Source organism: Ranitomeya variabilis, chromosome 6 (assembly GCF_051348905.1).
Source record: "Ranitomeya variabilis isolate aRanVar5 chromosome 6, aRanVar5.hap1, whole genome shotgun sequence".
In the NCBI taxonomy this organism is placed as follows: domain Eukaryota; kingdom Metazoa; phylum Chordata; class Amphibia; order Anura; family Dendrobatidae; genus Ranitomeya; species Ranitomeya variabilis.
The window spans coordinates 140,069,014-140,087,838 of NC_135237.1; the positions used below are offsets into that span (position 1 = coordinate 140,069,014).

An 18,825-nucleotide genomic window follows, 5' to 3' on the forward strand; every position below is an offset into this window, starting at 1 on the left:
GAAGACCGCATTTAATACGCCCGAGGGCCACTTTGAGTATTTGGTCATGCCTTTTGGTCTTTCTAATGCCCCTTCAGTTTTCCAGTCTTTTATGCATGATATTTTCCGCGATTTTCTGGATAAATTTATGATAATATATCTGGATGATATTCTGATTTTTTCTGATGACTGGGACTCTCATGTCCAGCAGGTCAGGAGAGTTTTTCAGGTTCTGCGGTCTAATTCTTTATGTGTGAAGGGGTCTAAGTGCGTTTTTGGGGTCCAGAAAATTTCCTTTTTGGGGTATATTTTTTCTCCCTCTTCCATTGAGATGGATCCCGTCAAGGTGCAAGCTATTTGTGACTGGACTCAGCCCTCCTCTCTTAAGGGTCTTCAGAGATTTTTGGGCTTTGCCAACTTTTACCGCCGATTTATTGCTGGTTTTTCGGATGTCGTTAAACCACTGACTGATTTGACCAGACATGGCGCTGATGTTGCTAATTGGTCCCCTCATGCTGTAGAGGCCTTTCAGGAGCTTAAGCACCGTTTTGCCTCTGCCCCTGTGTTACGTCAGCCTGATGTGAATCTGCCTTTTCAGGTTGAGGTTGACGCTTCGGAGATCGGAGCTGGGGCAGTGTTGTCGCAGAAAGGTTCCGACTGCTCCGTCATTAGGCCTTGTGCCTTCTTTTCTCGCAAATTTTCGCCCGCAGAGCGGAATTATGATGTTGGGAATAGGGAGCTTTTGGCCATGAAGTGGGCGTTTGAGGAGTGGCGCCATTGGCTAGAGGGGGCTAAGCATCAGGTGGTGGTATTGACTGACCACAAAAATTTGATTTATCTTGAGACTGCCAGGCGCCTGAATCCTAGACAGGCGCGCTGGTCTTTATTTTTTTCTCGCTTTAATTTTGTGGTGTCATACCTACCGGGTTCTAAGAATGTTAAGGCAGATGCCCTTTCTAGGAGTTTTGACCCGGACTCTCCTGGTAATACTGAACCCACAGGTATCCTTAGGGAGGGAGTAATTTTGTCGGCCGTTTCTCCTGATCTGCGGCGGTCCTTGCAAGAGTTTCAGGCGGATAGACCGGATCGTTGTCCGCCTGATAGACTGTTTGTTCCGGATGATTGGACCAGTAGAGTCATCTCTGAGGTACATTCTTCTGCATTGGCAGGTCATCCCGGAATTTTTGGTACCAGGGATTTGGTGGCAAGATCCTTCTGGTGGCCTTCCCTGTCACGAGATGTGCGAGTCTTTGTGCAGTCATGTGACATTTGTGCTCGGGCCAAGTCTTGTAGTTCTCGGGCTAGCGGACTGCTGTTGCCCTTGCCTATTCCTAAGAGGCCTTGGACACACATCTCGATGGATTTTATTTCAGATCTGCCTGTTTCCCAGAAGATGTCTGTCATCTGGGTGGTCTGTGACCGTTTCTCTAAAATGGTCCATTTGGTTCCTCTGCCCAAGTTGCCTTCTTCTTCTGAGTTGGTTCCTCTGTTTTTTCAGAATGTTGTCCGATTGCACGGTATTCCTGAGAATATTGTTTCTGACAGAGGTACCCAATTTGTGTCTAGATTTTGGCGGGCATTCTGTGCTAGGATGGGCATAGATTTGTCTTTTTCATCTGCTTTTCACCCTCAGACTAATGGCCAGACCGAGCGGACTAATCAGACCCTGGAGACATATCTGAGGTGTTTTGTCTCTGCTGACCAGGATGATTGGGTTGCTTTTTTGCCATTGGCAGAGTTCGCCCTCAATAATCGGGCCAGCTCTTCCACCTTGGTGTCCCCGTTTTTCTGTAATTCGGGGTTTCACCCTCGATTTTCCTCCGGTCAGGTGGAATCCTCGGATTGTCCTGGAGTGGATGCGGTGGTGGAGAGATTGCATCACATCTGGGGGCAGGTTATGGACAATTTGAAGTTGTCCCAGGAGAAGACTCAGCGTTTTGCCAACCGTCATCGTCGTGTTGGTTCTCGGCTTTGTGTTGGAGATTTGGTCTGGTTGTCTTCTCGTTTTGTCCCTATGAGGGTCTCTTCTCCTAAGTTTAAACCTCGGTTCATCGGCCCTTATAGAATATTGGAGATTCTTAATCCTGTTTCTTTCCGTTTGGACCTCCCTGCGTCCTTTTCCATTCATAACGTTTTTCATCGGTCGTTATTGCGCAGGTATGAGGTGCCTGTTGTACCTTCAGTTGAGCCTCCTGCTCCGGTGTTGGTTGAGGGTGAGTTGGAGTACGTTGTGGAGAAAATTTTGGACTCTCGTGTTTCCAGACGGAGACTCCAGTATCTGGTCAACTGGAAGGGTTACGGCCAGGAGGATAATTCTTGGGTCAATGCATCTGATGTTCATGCTTCTGATCTTGTTCGTGCCTTCCATAGGGCTCATCCTGGTCGCCCTGGTGGATCTGGTGAGGGTTCGGTGCCCCCTCCTTGAGGGGGGGGTACTGTTGTGAATTTGGATTCTGGGCTCCCCCGGTGGCCGCTTGTGGAATTGGACTTGTCATCCTCTTTCCTGTTTCACCTGGTTCCATCAGTAGTGGGTGTCGCTATTTAAGCTCATTTCTCTGGTGGTTTCTTGCCGGTCAACAATGTTATCTGATGCCTCTCAGTGCTTGTTCCTGCTTCTGACAACTACTAGATAAGTTGGACTTTTGTCCATGTTTCGTTTGCCTATTTGTTCCAGTTCACAGCTGAAGTTTTGTTACTGTGTCTGGAAAGCTCTCGTTGATCAGGGATTGCTACTCTGGTGTTATGAGTTAATGCCAGAGTTTAAGGTAATCTCTGGATGGTGTTTTGTTAGTGTTTTTCTGCTGACCATGAAAGTATACTATCTGTCTTCTGCTATCTAGTAAGCGGACCTCAAATTTGCTAAGACTATTTTCCTGCTGCGTTTGTTGTTTCATCTGAACTCACCGTCATTATATGTGGGGGGCTACTGTCTTCTTTGGAATATTTCTCTAGAGGTGAGCCAGGTCTTATATTTCCCTCTGCTAGCTATTTAGGTCTTAGGCCAGAGCTGGGCATCTAGCAATAAATAGGAAATGCTACCTGGCTATTTCTAGTTGCGCGGCAGGCTTAGTTCATGGTCAGTATAGTTCCATCTTCCGAGAGCTTGTCCCTCTATAGGCTTGCTATGATCTCTGCTTGCAGAGATCATGACACAGAACTAGCCCGATTATTAAGGGCAAATTCGGCCAGTGGCAAAAAGGCAACCCAGTCATCTTGATCAGCAGAAACAAAACACCTTAAATAAGTTTCCAAGGTCTGATTAGTTCGCTCCGTCTGGCCATTCGTCTGAGGATGGAATGCAGACGAGAAAGACAAATCAATGCCCATCTTAGCACAAAACGTCCGCCAAAATCTAGACACAAACTGGGATCCCCTGTCAGAAACGATATTCTCCGGAATCCCATGCAAACGAACCACGTTCTGAAAAAATAAAGGGACCAACTCAGAGGAGGAAGGCAACTTAGGCAAGGGTACCAAATGAACCATCTTAGAAAAGCGGTCACACACAACCCAGATAACGGACATTTTCTGTGAGACAGGGAGATCTGAAATAAAATCCATGGAAATGTGCGTCCAAGGCCTCTTCGGGATAGGCAAGGATAACAACAACCCACTGGCCCGAGAACAGCAAGGCTTAGCCCGAGCACACACTTCACAAGACTGCACAAAGGTGCGCACATCCCTTGACAAGGAAGGCCACCAAAAAGACCTGGCCACCAAGTCTCTAGTACCAAATATTCCAGGATGACCAGCCAACACAGAAGAATGGACCTCGGAGATGACTCTACTGGTCCAATCATCCGGAACAAACAGTCTTTCTGGTGGACAACGATCAGGTTTATCCGCCTGAAACTCCTGCAATGCACGTCGCAAGTCTGGGGAGACGGCGGACAATATTACCCCATCCCTAAGGATACCAGTAGGCCCAGAGTCTCCAGGAGAGTCAGGCACAAAACTCCTGGAAAGAGCATCTGCCTTCACATTCTTTGAACCTGGCAGGTATGAAACCACAAAATTGAAACGAGAAAAAAACAACGACCAACGAGCCTGTCTAGGATTCAGACGCCTGGCAGACTCAAGGTAAATCAGATTTTTGTGATCAGTCAAGACCACCACACGATGTCTAGCACCCTCAAGCCAATGACGCCACTCCTCAAATGCCCACTTCATGGCCAAAAGCTCCCGATTACCCACATCATAATTGCGCTCGGCGGGCGAGAATTTTCTAGAAAAGAACGCACATGGCTTCATCACCGAGCCATCGGAACTTCTCTGTGACAAAACCGCCCCCGCTCCAATCTCGGAAGCATCAACCTCAACCTGAAAAGGAAGTGAAACATCTGGTTGACATAACACAGGAGCAGAAGAAAACCGGCGCTTAAGTTCCTGAAAGGCCTCCACAGCCGTAGGAGACCAATTAGCAACATCAGCACCCTTTTTAGTCAAATCAGTCAAAGGTTTAACAACACTGGAAAAATTAGTAATGAACCGATGATAAAAATTAGCAAAACCCAAGAACTTCTGAAGACTCTTAACAGATGTAGGTTGTGTCCAGTCACAAATCGCCTGAACCTTGACGGGATCCATCTCAATAGTAGAAGGAGAAAAAATGTACCCCAAAAAAGAAATCTTCTGGACTCCGAAGAGACATTTTGAGCCCTTCACAAACAGAGAATTGGCCCGCAGGACTTGAAACACCTTCCTGACCTGTAGAACATGAGACCCCCAGTCATCAGAAAACACCAAAATATCATCCAAATACACAATCATAAACTTATCCAGATATTCACGGAAAATATTGTGCATAAAGGACTGAAAGACTGAAGGAGCATTAGAAAGTCCAAAAGGCATTACCAAATACTCAAAATGGCCCTCAGGCGTATTAAATGCGGTTTTCCACTCATCACCCTGCTTTATCCGCACAAGATTATACGCACCGCGAAGATCTATCTAAGGCTAGTTTCACACTAGCGTTAACTGCATAACGTCGCAAATCCGTTTTTTTGCCGAAAAAACGGATGCGTCAAAAAAGTGAAAAACGGTGACAAACGTATGCCACGCATCCAGCATTTCGACGGATACGTCGCAAATCCGCTAAACGTTTCCGTCGAAAATACTGGATGCGTTGCATACGTTGCATACGTTTTACCATCCGTTGTATCCGTTTTTCCGACGGATCCGTTTTTAAAATGGGAGGCTCCCAAATTTGATTGGCTACTGGAAAATTTGAAAAACTATATAGTACTGTTTTTACAGCCCATCTTTGTGGGTTTTAGTTTTGTGGCAGCGATGGAAGGTGTTCTTGGGAGGATTGCTAGTTTGGTTACCGACGTTATCTTTGAGACAAATCGCCTGGATATCATAGTACGGGAGAAGGAGGCGGCAGCGGAAAGGCGTAGGATGCTTCTGCAGCAATGGAGACGGAGGCGACTGTGGATTCATCCGATTAATCAACTTCGGATGACCCGGGGTGTCCAGTCCACTCTGTACCTGGAGTTGCGGCACAATCCACACAAATTCCACAACTACGTGCGGATGAGGATTGAACATTTCGATTTTTTGCTTGCAAAACTGGAGGATGTCATCCGAAGACAGGATACAAGGATGAGGCTTGCCATCACACCGGCGGAGCGGCTGATGGTGACCCTGCGGTAAGCCTCTTTTTTTTATTTCATTGCTGATATTGAATGTTATATTACATGCTGCAGACAATACTGCGCTGACATATTGCGCACTATTTTCTGCAGCATGTAATTTTGTTTTTCTTGGCGGACATTCAACTGCTTTATTTAAATGTCATTGCTGATATTGAATGTTAGATAACAGACTGCAGAAAATACTGCACTGAAATATTGCGTTGCATTTTCTGCAGTTTTTTTTTGTTTTTTGTTTTTTTGGGTTTGATGACATGCAACTGCTTTTTTTCTGTCATTGGTCATTTTGAATGTTATATTACATGCTGCACACAATACTACGCTGGCATACTGCGCACTATTTTCTGCAGCATGTAATTTGGGTTTTCTTGGCGGACATTCCACTGTTTTTTTACACCGGTTTCATGCTGGTTTTATTGGGTGTCCCGTCCTTAAAAAAAATTAACAGTGCCATATTAAAACTTGTTGGTCTGTGCAATTTTTTCTAACATTTTTTTTTTTTTATTTTTTTTTTAAAGTTTCCTAGCTACGGGTGAATCTATGACTTCGCTCCATTATCAGTTCAGGCTGGGCATTTCAACTATCTCTGGAATAGTGAAGGACACATGTCGGGCTGTTTGGACCACTTTGCAACCAGAGTATATCCCCCAACCATCCATGGAAATCTGGTTGCGAAGTGCTGAAGAGTTTCAGCAAATTTGCAATTTCCCTAATTGTGTGGGTGCAGTTGACGGGAAACATATAAGGATTGCGAAACCGGCAGGAACAGGATCGGAGTATTATAATTATAAGAAGTATTTCTCCATCGTCCTTATGGCTATTGCAGATGCCAACTGCAGGTTCCTTGCCGTGGACATCGGAGCATATGGACGGTCCAACGATTCGCAAGTTCTTAAAAACTCTCCGATGGGTCGTTGCCTTTATGGAGAGAGCTACGATTTACCGCCAGCCAGACCACTGCCAGGAACAAGTGAACCAGCCCTGGAATATGTTTTTGTAGGTGATGAAGCCTTTCAACTGTCGCCGCACCTACTGAAACCGTACAGTAGCCGGAACTTAAACCATACCAAGCGGGTCTTTAATTACCGGCTTACTAGAGCACGAAGAGTAGTGGAGTGTTCCTTTGGCATATTGACAGCGAAGTGGCGAGTTCTGCTGACGGCTATCAAGCTAAAAACAACAACTATAGACGAGGTAGTTAAAGCCTGTGTGGTGCTCCACAACTTTGTCCTTTCAAAGGAGCCCGTTTCCTTGGATGATGAAGATTTGGAGACCACCTTGTGGGACTACCGCAGCAGCTCGGTTCGCTCTACAAGTTCAGTTACAAGGATGAGGGACCAGTTTGCCGATTATTTTGTCTCACCTGTCGGGCGGATCCCGTGGCAAGACATGATTGTGTAACCAGTTTCCCATGTGTTTTGTTTATGTAAAAAATGTGTTTCTGCCCCCCCCCCCAAAAAAAAGGCCAAAAAGCGTGGTTTTCTTGATAGTAAAACCATTATGTTATACCTTTAACATGTCTGGTGTTTGTTTTTATTAAACCTTTTTTATTATATTACCTTAATAAATCCACACACACACAAAGAGTACAATAATAATCAGAATTTTATTTTAACTCTTTTTTTTTTTTTTTTTTTTTTTTGCCAAAAAAAATTTTTTTTTTTATTTTCCATTTTTTTTTTTTGGAAAACTGCAAAATTTTTTTGACATAAACATTTTAAAAACATATTTACAAGTCTTCAAAGTTTTGGGTGGAGATATGAGAGGAGGAGGGGCAGGAAGGTTGGACCACGTCGATAGGTGGGGAAACCCTACTTGTTTGGGGTGCAGTGGAAGGGGGGGTTAAACCAAGAGGCTGACCAGAGGGGGGTGGTGTTGGGGTAGGGGGAAGAGAAAAGCTGGGTAAAGAAAACATTGGGGAAGTGATTTGGTCTGGGGGCCGGGATTGTTGTGGGGACTGGGTCGGGTATTGTGACTGGGTAGGGTAGTGGGACTGGGTTGGGTAATGGGGCTGGCGTGGGGTTTGGTAATGGTGCTGGTGTGGGGATTGGAGCTGGGTTTGGTAATGGTGCTGGTGTGGGTATTGGGGCTGGGTTTGGTAATGGGGGGTATGGTGTGGAAATGGGGCCTGGGGTGGAATTGGAGTGGAGGTGTGGGGAGGTGTGTGGGTAGATTCATTAATGGCCTGCAGTGCAGCATTATGGCAGGTATTCATTACCCGCATCTGTTGCTCAAAAGAAAGCTTCTCCATGCTCATGAGCATGGATTGGAAAAAAAGATTGGCCGGATCGGGACTTAGAGCTGAATGCAGCCTATCCAAGCGACTGCTGGTTTCACGGCTTGTTTCACTGATGCGTGACTGCACCATGTTGAAACCAGCAGTCACTTGCTCTCCCAAAATTTTGAAAGAGCCTTGGAAAGATGCATTCAGGTGTAAGAACTCAGGAGCATAGCTCCTTTCCTGACCCCTCTGTCGCTGCCGCCACGAACCTAATGGTGGTGTCGAGGTGGCAGGATCAGAGGGGTGGGGTAAAGGGAACGCTAACTGTTCAGCATCAGATGCGAGCAATGAAGCCTGCAATAATGCTCCACTGCTTGGGGCGGATGAAGTGGAGGGGACAGAGGGGTCAGAGGAGGGGACAGAGGGGTCAGAGGAGGGGACAGAGGTGTGGGGCCTACCGACGTGGCCCTCAGTGGCGGACTCAGGAGGGATCGCTCCAGAGGGCGCAGAGGAAGATGCAGGCGCCCGGTGGCTGGAGAAGGTGCTGTGAAAGAAAAAACAAAAGAAATTAATACATTGGAATGAAAAAGCCCTGACTGAAAGCAAACTAAGACAGGTTAACATGGTTATTAGTGGGCTGTAGAATACTTACACTCTGCTCAGCATGGTTCGCCTCAGGAAGGAGAGGGCCTGGCCATATTTGTATTTGCTCCTCTTCCTTCCTGCAGAGCCACTCGGGGCCTTCATCTCATCGTTGAATTCCCTCTTAAAGCGATCCCTCAGTGACCGCCACCGCTTCCTAACCTTTCCAACTGTAAAGACAAGAATCAATAGAAAAAACAAAAAATTGGTAAATGCAATACATTACAGTCATCTCAAAACATCACTGGAAAGTGAATACTTACCTAGTTTGCTCTGCTGCTGAGGATGAAGGCTCTCCCGCCTTGGAAACAGGTTGCGACACACTTCGTCCCAGAGCCGACGGGTGACACCGGTATCAGCATGCCTGCGGTCAGCCATGTTCCACAGCGGCTCCCGCTCGCGAACCTCCTCGATGAGACAATCGATGTCAATGTCATCATCATCATCCTCTTCTGCGGGAGCATGCTGTGAAGCCTGTGTCAAAAAAAAAAAGGAAAACAAACAAATTAGTACACTGAAATACTAAAGTACCAATAGAATCCCCCTCCCCCCAAAAAAAAACTCACTGATGGCCGACCGCGGCGACGAGTCCGCCGACTCTGGGAGTGTCTGGGAGAGCCTTCAGTGGCAGCAGCAGCAGCCTGAAATAAAGTAAACAAATTATCAGTTAAGGTAGGCAGGTGTTTAGTAATCTGTTTTGTGTATGGTGCAGTGTGATGTGCGAAGCAACTGTTTCACCACTACTTACACTTGGTTCCTCCTCCACTTGCATCTCTCCACCCATCTCGCCCCCTTCTGACAGCTCCTCATCTGATTCAGCTTCCTGTTGAAACATAATTTATGCATGTGGTTAGACATCAAAATGTAATTTTAAAAAGCGAAAAAAAATAAACCCATTTTTTGTGTTAACTTACCGATACACGCTGTTGCTGTGGAGGAGGGCTGTCAGAAGAGGACATTGTTTTGTGGTCCTGGTGGGCAGCGGCTGTGGTCCTGGTGGGCAGCGGCTGTGGTCCTGGTGGGCAGCGGCTGTGGTCCTGGTGGGCAGCAGCTGTGGTCCTGGTGTTTCTGTAAGTTAAAGAGACACTTGCAATCTGCTCGACACATTGAAGTAGCAGATTGGGGGTCTTCAAAACTTACTTCTAACACTTCTTAGCTGTGGTCCTGGTGGGCAGCGGCTGTGGTCCTGGTGGGCAGCGGCTGTGGTCCTGGTGGGCAGCGGCTGTGGTCCTGGTGTTTCTGTAAGTTAAAGAGACACTTGCAATCTGCTCGACACATTGAAGTAGCAGATTGGGGGTCTTCAAAACTTACTTCTAACACTTCTTAGCTGTGGTCCTGGTGGGCAGCGGCTGTGGTCCTGGTGGGCAGCGGCTGTGGTCCTGGTGGGCAGCGGCTGTGGTCCTGGTGTTTCTGTAAGTTAAAGAGACACTTGCAATCTGCTCGACACATTGAAGTAGCAGATTGGGGGTCTTCAAAACTTACTTCTAACACTTCTTAGCTGTGGTCCTGGTGGGCAGTGGCTGTGGTCCTGGTGGGCAGCGGCTGTGGTCCTGGTGTTTCTGTAAGTTAAAGAGACACTTGCAATCTGCTCGACACATTGAAGTAGCAGATTGGGGGTCTTCAAAACTTACTTCTAAAACTTCTTAGCTGTGGTCCTGGTGGGCAGCGGCTGTGGTCCTGGTGGGCAGCGGCTGTGGTCCTGGTGGGCAGCGGCTGTGGTCCTGGTGGGCAGCGGCTGCAGTCCTGGTTTATCTGTTAATATGTATAATGGATCTATAGTTAGACCACCCCCTGAACTAGGTAATGTTCAACGATAAACACCCTACTAAAATGATGTCAGAAATGTTCATACAGGTGAACACCAAAAACCCCCCAAAAAGTTGCACATTATACCATTCATTTCCATGTCCCAAAAAATTAAATTTTTAAATGTTAACACAATGAAAAAATATATTTGACACATTTTATTTAAAAAAAATAACCTCCCCCCCCCAAAAAAAAAAAAAACTTTACAGGTTAACCTTTATTAAAAAAATGAGCCCTCAACCAACCCTGTATTGCATGTGTAACCATTGGTACATACACCAGTTTTAAATTTACCTTTATGAAATAATACTACGGACATTTTTTTAAAAAACATTTTATTATTTTTTTTTTTTCTCTCTTTTTTTAAAAATCACAATTAGGAGCTGACATGCTCTTTATTTTAAATACAAGTACTTCAACTGCAAATGGTTATAACTGTAATTAAAATAAAATAAACACTTTTATTAAATAGAAAAAACCCACACTCACACATTCAAACCACAAGCTGCAGACCGCTAGACTTTTTTAAAAAACACATCAGATTGAAAAAAAAAAAAAAAAACACATTTAAACCACATGCTGCACAGACCACTATACAGTCAATACATCAGAAAAAGGCAAATAACCAATTACAGCATGGACAAATGCACATGCAATCAACAAGACGCACACAAAAAAACATGCATGGTATGTGTCCACATTCCGGATCGCATCAGAATTTGGTCAGGATTTCCCATCAGTATTTGTAAGCCAAAACCAGGAGTGTAAAAATTAGGTAAAGTATAATACGAAAACAGGCACACTTTTGCTTTTATCACCCACTCCTGGTTTTGGCGTACAAATACTGATGGAAAATCCTGACCACATCCTGATGCAATCCTGCACATGGACACATACCCTCCCACATGAACAGGCATAAAATTGGCAAAGGCATAATAAGGTGCAGGCACATGATACAAAAGCACACAACCGTCCAAAAATACACACATACACATGCACGCACATAGCTTTATGCAAATACACATATGTACAACAAAGGCAGAAAGGTGAACCCAATCAGAAGACGCATACACACACACACATACAAAAGGCTGACAATCCTTTGGCTGAAGCAGCAAGTCTTCACAGTGGCTGGAATCAGGCTGCATCTGGACTCTAGCATGGCACTGGCTGGTGCAGGACGATGGCAGGCCTCAGGTTCTCTTCAGGTTTTAAGCTCTTTCTGTAGTCAGTACCTCATACAGGTCCTTCTCAAAAAATTAGCATATAGTGTTAAATTTCATTATTTACCATAATGTAATGATTACAATTAAACTTTCATATATTATAGATTCATTATCCACCAACTGAAATTTGTCAGGTCTTTTATTGTTTTAATACTGATGATTTTGGCCTACAACTCCTGATAACCCAAAAAACCTGTCTCAATAAATTAGCATATCAAGAAAAGGTTCTCTAAACGACCTATTACCCTAATCTTCTGAATCAACTAATTAACTCTAAACACATGCAAAAGATACCTGAGGCTTTTAAAAACTCCCTGCCTGGTTCATTACTCAAAACCCCCATCATGGGTAAGACTAGCGACCTGACAGATGTCAAGAAGGCCATCATTGACACCCTCAAGCAAGAGGGTAAGACCCAGAAAGAAATTTCTCAACAAATAGGCTGTTCCCAGAGTGCTGTATCAAGGCACCTCAATGGTAAGTCTGTTGGAAGGAAACAATGTGGCAGAAAACGCTGTACAACGAGAAGAGGTGACCGGACCCTGAGGAAGATTGTGGAGAAGGACCGATTCCAGACCTTGGGGAACCTGAGGAAGCAGTGGACTGAGTCTGGTGTGGAAACATCCAGAGCCACCGTGCACAGGCGTGTGCAGGAAATGGGCTACAGGTGCCGCATTCCCCAGGTAAAGCCACTTTTGAACCATAAACAGCGGCAGAAGCGCCTGACCTGGGCTACAGAGAAGCAGCACTGGACTGTTGCTAAGTGGTCCCAAGTACATTTTTCTGATGAAAGCAAATTTTGCATGTCATTCGGAAATCAAGGTGCCAGAGTCTGGAGGAAGACTGGGGAGAAGGAAATGCCAAAATGCCTGAAGTCCAGTGTCAAGTACCCACAGTCAGTGGTGTGGGGTGCCATGTCAGCTACTGGTGTTGGTCCACTGTGTTTCATCAAGGGCAGGGTCAATGCAGCTAGCTATCAGGAGATTTTGGAGCACTTCATGCTTCCTGGCACCTGCTCACAGTGCCAAAACCACTGGTAAATGGTTTACTGACCATGGTATTACTGTGCTCAATTGGCCTGCCAACTCTCCTGACCTGAACCCCATAGAGAATTTGTGGGATATTGTGAAGAGAAAGTTGAGAGACGCAAGACCCAACACTCTGGATGAGCTTAAGGCCGCTATTGAAGCATCCTGGGCCTCCATAACATCTCAGCAGTGTCACAGGCTGATTGCCTCCATGCCACGCCGCATTGAAGCAGTCATTTCTGCCAAAGGATTCCCGACCAAGTATTGAGTGCATAACTGAACATTATTATTTGATGGTTTTTTTGTTTGTTATTAAAAAACACTTTTATTTGATTGGACGGGTGAAATATGCTAATTTATTGAGACAGGTTTTTTGGGTTATCAGGAGTTGTATGCCAAAATCATCAGTATTAAAACAATAAAAGACCTGACAAATTTCAGTTGGTGGATAATGAATCTATAATATATGAAAGTTTAATTGTAATCATTACATTATGGTAAATAATGAAATTTAACACTATATGCTAATTTTTTGAGAAGGACCTGTATACACACACAAATGCACAGGCACACAGATGCACACAAAAATTGCAATACTCACACTGGCTCTATGGTGGCTGGAGTCCTGTGGCTGGAGTCCTATGGCTGGCTCCTGTGGCTGGAGTCCTGTGGCTGGCTCCTGTGGCTGGCTCGGGTCTTGTGGCTGGCTGGGGTCCTGTGTCTGTCTCCTGTGGCTGGCTCTATGGTGGCTGGCTCCTGTGGCTGGCTCCTGTGGCTGGCTGGGGTCTTGTGGCTGGCTGGGGTCCTGTTGCTGGCTGGGCTCTTGCTGGCAGGCTTCTCTCTTTTGTCTTCTTGCTGGCATATGTGGGGTTGAAGGCCCAGGCCAGGTTTATATAGATTTGGGGGTGTCTGACCAATTGGCAACAAAATACTTCTTCTGAGCATGCTCAGTGTAAAAAAAACGTATTGCAGCGCTGTATTGCGTCGTACGACGTGTCCCGATGCATCCGTCGCTCATAGGCTTCCATTGCAGCCAACGACGTATGCCGCAGGATGCGTCACGACACGTTTTTTAGGCGGAGACAAAAAACGTTACAATCTACGTTTTTTTGAGACGACGTGTCGCCAAATTTCGATGCATCCGTCGTAAAACGTACACGACGTATGCCAATCCGTCGCCATACGTCGCCAATACAAGTCTATGGGAAAAAAACGCATCCAGCAAAAAGTTTTGCTGGATGCGTTTTTTCTGAAAAAAGACGTTTTGAGACGTAATGCAGTTAACGCTAGTGTGAAAGTAGCCTTAGTGAACCACCTAGCCCCCTTAATGCGAGCAAACAAATCAGTCAATAATGGCAATGGATACTGATATTTGACTGTAATCTTATTCAGAAGGCGATAATCTATACAAGGCCTCAGGGAACCATCTTTTTTTGCCACGAAAAAAAAACCTGCTCCCAGAGGGGACGAAGATGGACGAATATGTCCCTTTTCCAAGGACTCCTTAATATAATTCCGCATAGCAGTATGCTCTGACACTGACAGATTAAATAAACGACCCTTAGGGAACTTACTGCCAGGAATTAATTCTATAGCACAGTCACAATCCCTATGAGGAGGGAGCGAATTGAGCTTAGGCTCCTCAAAAACATCCCGATAGTCAGACAAAAACGCAGGGACCTCAGAAGGAGTAGATGAAGCGATTGAAATCAGAGGTGCATCATCATGAACCCCCTGACATCCCCAGCTTAACACAGACATTGTTTTCCAATCCAGGACTGGATTATGAGTTTGTAACCATGGCAGACCAAGCACTAGTACATCATGTAAATTATACAGTACAAGGAAGCGAATCACCTCCTGATGAACAGGAGTCATGCGCATGGTCACTTGTGTACAGTACTGCGGTTTATTCATAGCCAATGGTGTAGAGTCAATTCCCTTCAAAGGAATAGGAACTTCCAGACGCTCCAGACTAAAACCGCAGCGTTTGGCAAATGACCAATCCATAAGACTCAGGGCAGCGCCCGAATCCACATAGGCATCGACGGAAATGGATGACAGTGAACAAATCAGAGTTACAGACAAAATGAACTTAGACTGCAGAGTACTAATGGCAAAAGATTTATCAACCTTTTTTGTGCGTTTAGAGCATGCTGATATAACATGAGCTGAATCACCACAATAAAAACACAATCCATTTTTCCGCCTATAATTTTGCCGTTCACTTCTGGACTGAATTCTATCACATTGCATAGTCTCAGGTGCCTGTTCAGAAGACACCGCCAACTGGTGCACAGGTTTGCGCTCCCGTAAACGCCGATCAATCTGAATGGCCATAGCCATAGACTCATTCAGACCTGTAGGCGCAGGGAACCCCACCATAATATCCTTAATGGCCTCAGAAAGACCATCTCTGAAGTTTGCAGCCAGGGCGCACTCATTCCACTGAGTAAGCACCGACCATTTCCGAAATTTTTGACAATATACTTCCGCTTAATCATGCCCCTGAGAGAGGGCTAATAAAGCCTTTTCAGCCTGAATCTCCAGGTTAGGTTCCTCATAGAGCAATCCCAGTGCCAGAAAAAACGCATCCACACTGAGCAATGCAGGATCCCCTGGTGCCAATGCAAATGCCCAATTCTGAGGGTCGCCCCGCAGGAAAGATATTACAATCTTGACCTGCTGAGCAGGGTCTCCAGAGGAGCGAGATTTCAAAGAAAGAAACAATTTGCAATTGTTCCTGAAATTCAGGAAGGTAGATCTATCTCCAGAAAAAAACTCTGGAATAGGAATTCTAGGTTCAGACATAGGAGTGTGAACAACAAAATCCTGTATGTTTTGAACTTTTGCAGCAAGATTATTCAGGCTGGAAGCCAAACTCTGGACATCCATGTTAAACAGCTAAGGTCAGAGCCATTCAAGGGTTAAGAGGAGGTAAGAAGCAGCTAGACAGCAATTAAGGGCTAGGCAGCAAAACTCTGAGGGAAAAAAAAAAAAAAATTCCCTTCAACACTTCTTTTTCTCCTGCTTCAGCCCAAACAATTAACACTTTGTTGGCCGGCTATACTGTCATGTTCCCAATGGCAGGGAATTAAACACATAACACGGGCAAAAACAGGACGAGCTCTAGGGTGATGGAACCTGAGCTGACCGCGATCCTGAACCTCAACACTCAACTAACAGCAGCCGGGGAACGTTCCTGGGGGGACTCTAGACGTCTCGCGCCAGCCGGAGATCTAGCTACCCCTATCAGAAGAATCACAGACCTATCTTGCCTCCAGAGAAATATTCCCACAGAAATAGCAGCCCCCCACATATAATGACGGTGAAATGAGAGGAAGGCACAAACGTAGTTATGAAAACAGATTCAGCAAAATGAGGCCCGCTTAAGCTAGATAGCAGAGGATACAAAAGGTGAACTGCGCGGTCAGCTTAAAACCCTTCAAAATACCATCCTGAAATTACTTGAACTCATGTGCCAACTCATGGTACATGAGTGGTAATTTCAGCCCGCTAGAGCAACCAGCAGCAGAGAATTACATATCTGCAAGCTGGACTAAAAACATGAAAGCAAACATGAAACAGGGAAATCCAGACTTAGCTTGTCTTGAAGGCCTAGGAGCAGGTAGCAAAGGTAACAGAGACACACTGATACATTGATAGCCGGCAAGGGAATGACAGGAAAGCCAGGTTAAATAGGAAACACCCAGCCTCTGATGGACAGGTGGAAACCAGAGACCGCAACCCACCAAAGTCACCCAGTACCAGCTGTAACCACCAGAGGGAGCCCAAAAACAGAATCCACAACAGGTGAAGCCATTTACTGTCAAACTACTGTGTTTTCTCTTTTTAAATCATAATGACAACCCAAAACATCCAAATGACCTTGATCAAAAGTTCACATACCCTGGTGATTTTGGCCTGATAACATGCACAGACATTGACCCAAATGGGTTTGAATGGCTACTAAAGGTAACATCCTCACCTGTGACCTGTTTGCTTGTAATCAGTGTGTGTACATAAAAGCTGAGTGAGTTTCTGGGATCCAGACAGACTCTTGCATCTTTCATCCAGCTACTGACATTTCTGGATTGTGAGTCTTGGGGAAATCAAAAGAATTGTCAGTGCATCTACGGGAAAAGGTATTTGAACTGTATAAAACAGGAAAGGGACACAAAAAGATATCCAAGAAATTGATAATGCCAGTAAGCAGCGTTCAAATTGCGATTAACAAATGGAAAATCAGGGGCTCTGTAAAACAAAACCACAGTCAGGTAGGCCAATAAAAATTTCATATACAACTGCCAGGAAAATTGTTCGGGATGCAAAGAAAAACCCACAAATAACATCAGCTGATATACTGGACTCTCTGAAAACTAGCGGTGTGGCCATTTCAAGGTGCACAGAAAGGAGGCACTTGAAGAAAAATGAGCTGCGTAGTTTTCGCCAGAAAAAAAGCCATTACTTTGCAAATGTCACAAAGTATCTTGCCTACAATATGCAAAAGAGAACAGAGACAAGCTTCAAAACTTCTGGAACAAGGTAATTTGGAGTGATGAGACCAAAACTGAACTTTTTGGCCACAACCATAAATGTTACATTTGGAGAGAACTTAACAAGGCCTATGATGAAAGGAAAACCATTCCTATTGTAAAGCACAGAGGTGGATTGCTGATGTTTTGGGGATGTGTGAGCTACAAGGGCACAGGAAACTTGGTCAAAGTTGAAGGAAAGATGAATGCAACCCTTTATCAGCAAATACTGGAGGACAATTTGAAATCATCAGACTGGCAGCTACGCATGGGATGTACTTGGATGTTCCAACATGACAACGATCCAAAACACAAGGTCAAGTCAACCTGTCATTGGCTACAGCAGAACAAAGTGAAGGTTCTGGAGTGACCATCTCTGTCTCCAGACCTTAATATCATTGAGCCACTCTGGGGAGATCTCAAGCGCGCAGTTCATGTTAGACAGCCCAGGAATTTACAGGAACTGGAGGCTTTTTGCCAAGAAGAGTAAACATCTTTACCATCTGAGAAAATAAAGAACATCATCCACAACTACCACAAAAGACTTCAAGCTGTCATTAATGTTAGAAGGGGCAATACACATTATTAAGGAATGGGGTATGTGAACTTTTGATCAGGGTCATTTGGATGTTTTGGGTTGTCATTATGATTTAAAAAGAGAAAATACCGTAGTTTGACAATAAATGGCTTCACCCAACCACTAACCATGAGTGGAGAAAAAGTTTTGGTGTTATTATTCACATTCTCTTAAAAAAGGCCAAGATAACAAAAATTCTGCCAGGGTATATAAACTTTTGAGCACAACTGAACATATATCATATTTGTGGGTTGTGATAAAACCACCCACAGCAAATCCACTCTTATAATTATGGATTAATTACTTGGACTTTGTAGTTCAGATTGGTGCAACTGTGGTGTAGAAGATTTTCTGATTACATTTTATTGGGTTTTTGTTTTTGAGGGAGAATGAAGAAAAGCAGACATTTTGTATTTTACTTTTGTTATGGTGTTCATCATCGGTTAGAGAGCACACCGGAACTTTTGTTATATACTAAAACCCCAAATCATATTTTAACCTACCACACCTAGAGAGTGTGTGTTTCTTTTCTTTCCTTCTCCCTCCACATCTCTTTGTGGAGTCCAAGCTTCTATCACAAATAAAGAAAATTAAATTACAAAAAGCTGTAAAAATAGGTTGAAAAATAGGAAGAAAAAAAACTCATGTTAAAGTGACATGACTCATGGCTAATAAAAAATATCAAGAGTCCTATATCTGTTATTAAACATAATACAGTGATTTTTCATTTCATAGCTTACTGCTTATTGCCTAGATTACCAGCCACTGCTCCAATCTATCACCGGTGACCAATCTACTAGGGAAGGAGCTCAGCACTGACAAGCGCTTTCCCATAAAACTTGCAGGCTTTGCTCTGAAGCTGGCCGGAACCCTGGATTCAATAGAGTACAGGGTGGGCCATTTATATGGATACACCTAAACAAAATGGGAAATGCTGGTGATGTCAACTTCCTGTTTGTGGCACATTAGTATAAGGGAGCACAAAAACTTTTCAAGATGGATGGTGACCATGGCAGCCATTTTGAAGTCAGCCATTTTGGCTCCAACTTCATTTTTTCAATGGGAAGAGGGTCATGTGACACATCAAACTTATTGAGAATTGCAGTAGAAAAACAATGGTGTGTTTGGTTTTAACATAACTTTATCATTTCTTGAGT

General features: G+C 44.6%; 1 protein-coding gene across 1 annotated transcript in view; it reads left to right on the top strand.

Annotated features, from left to right (window-relative positions):
• MYRIP (myosin VIIA and Rab interacting protein) overlaps positions 1 to 18,825 on the top strand; it is a 1,107,682-nt gene that overhangs the window by 34,961 nt on the left and 1,053,896 nt on the right. The window lies entirely within an intron of this gene.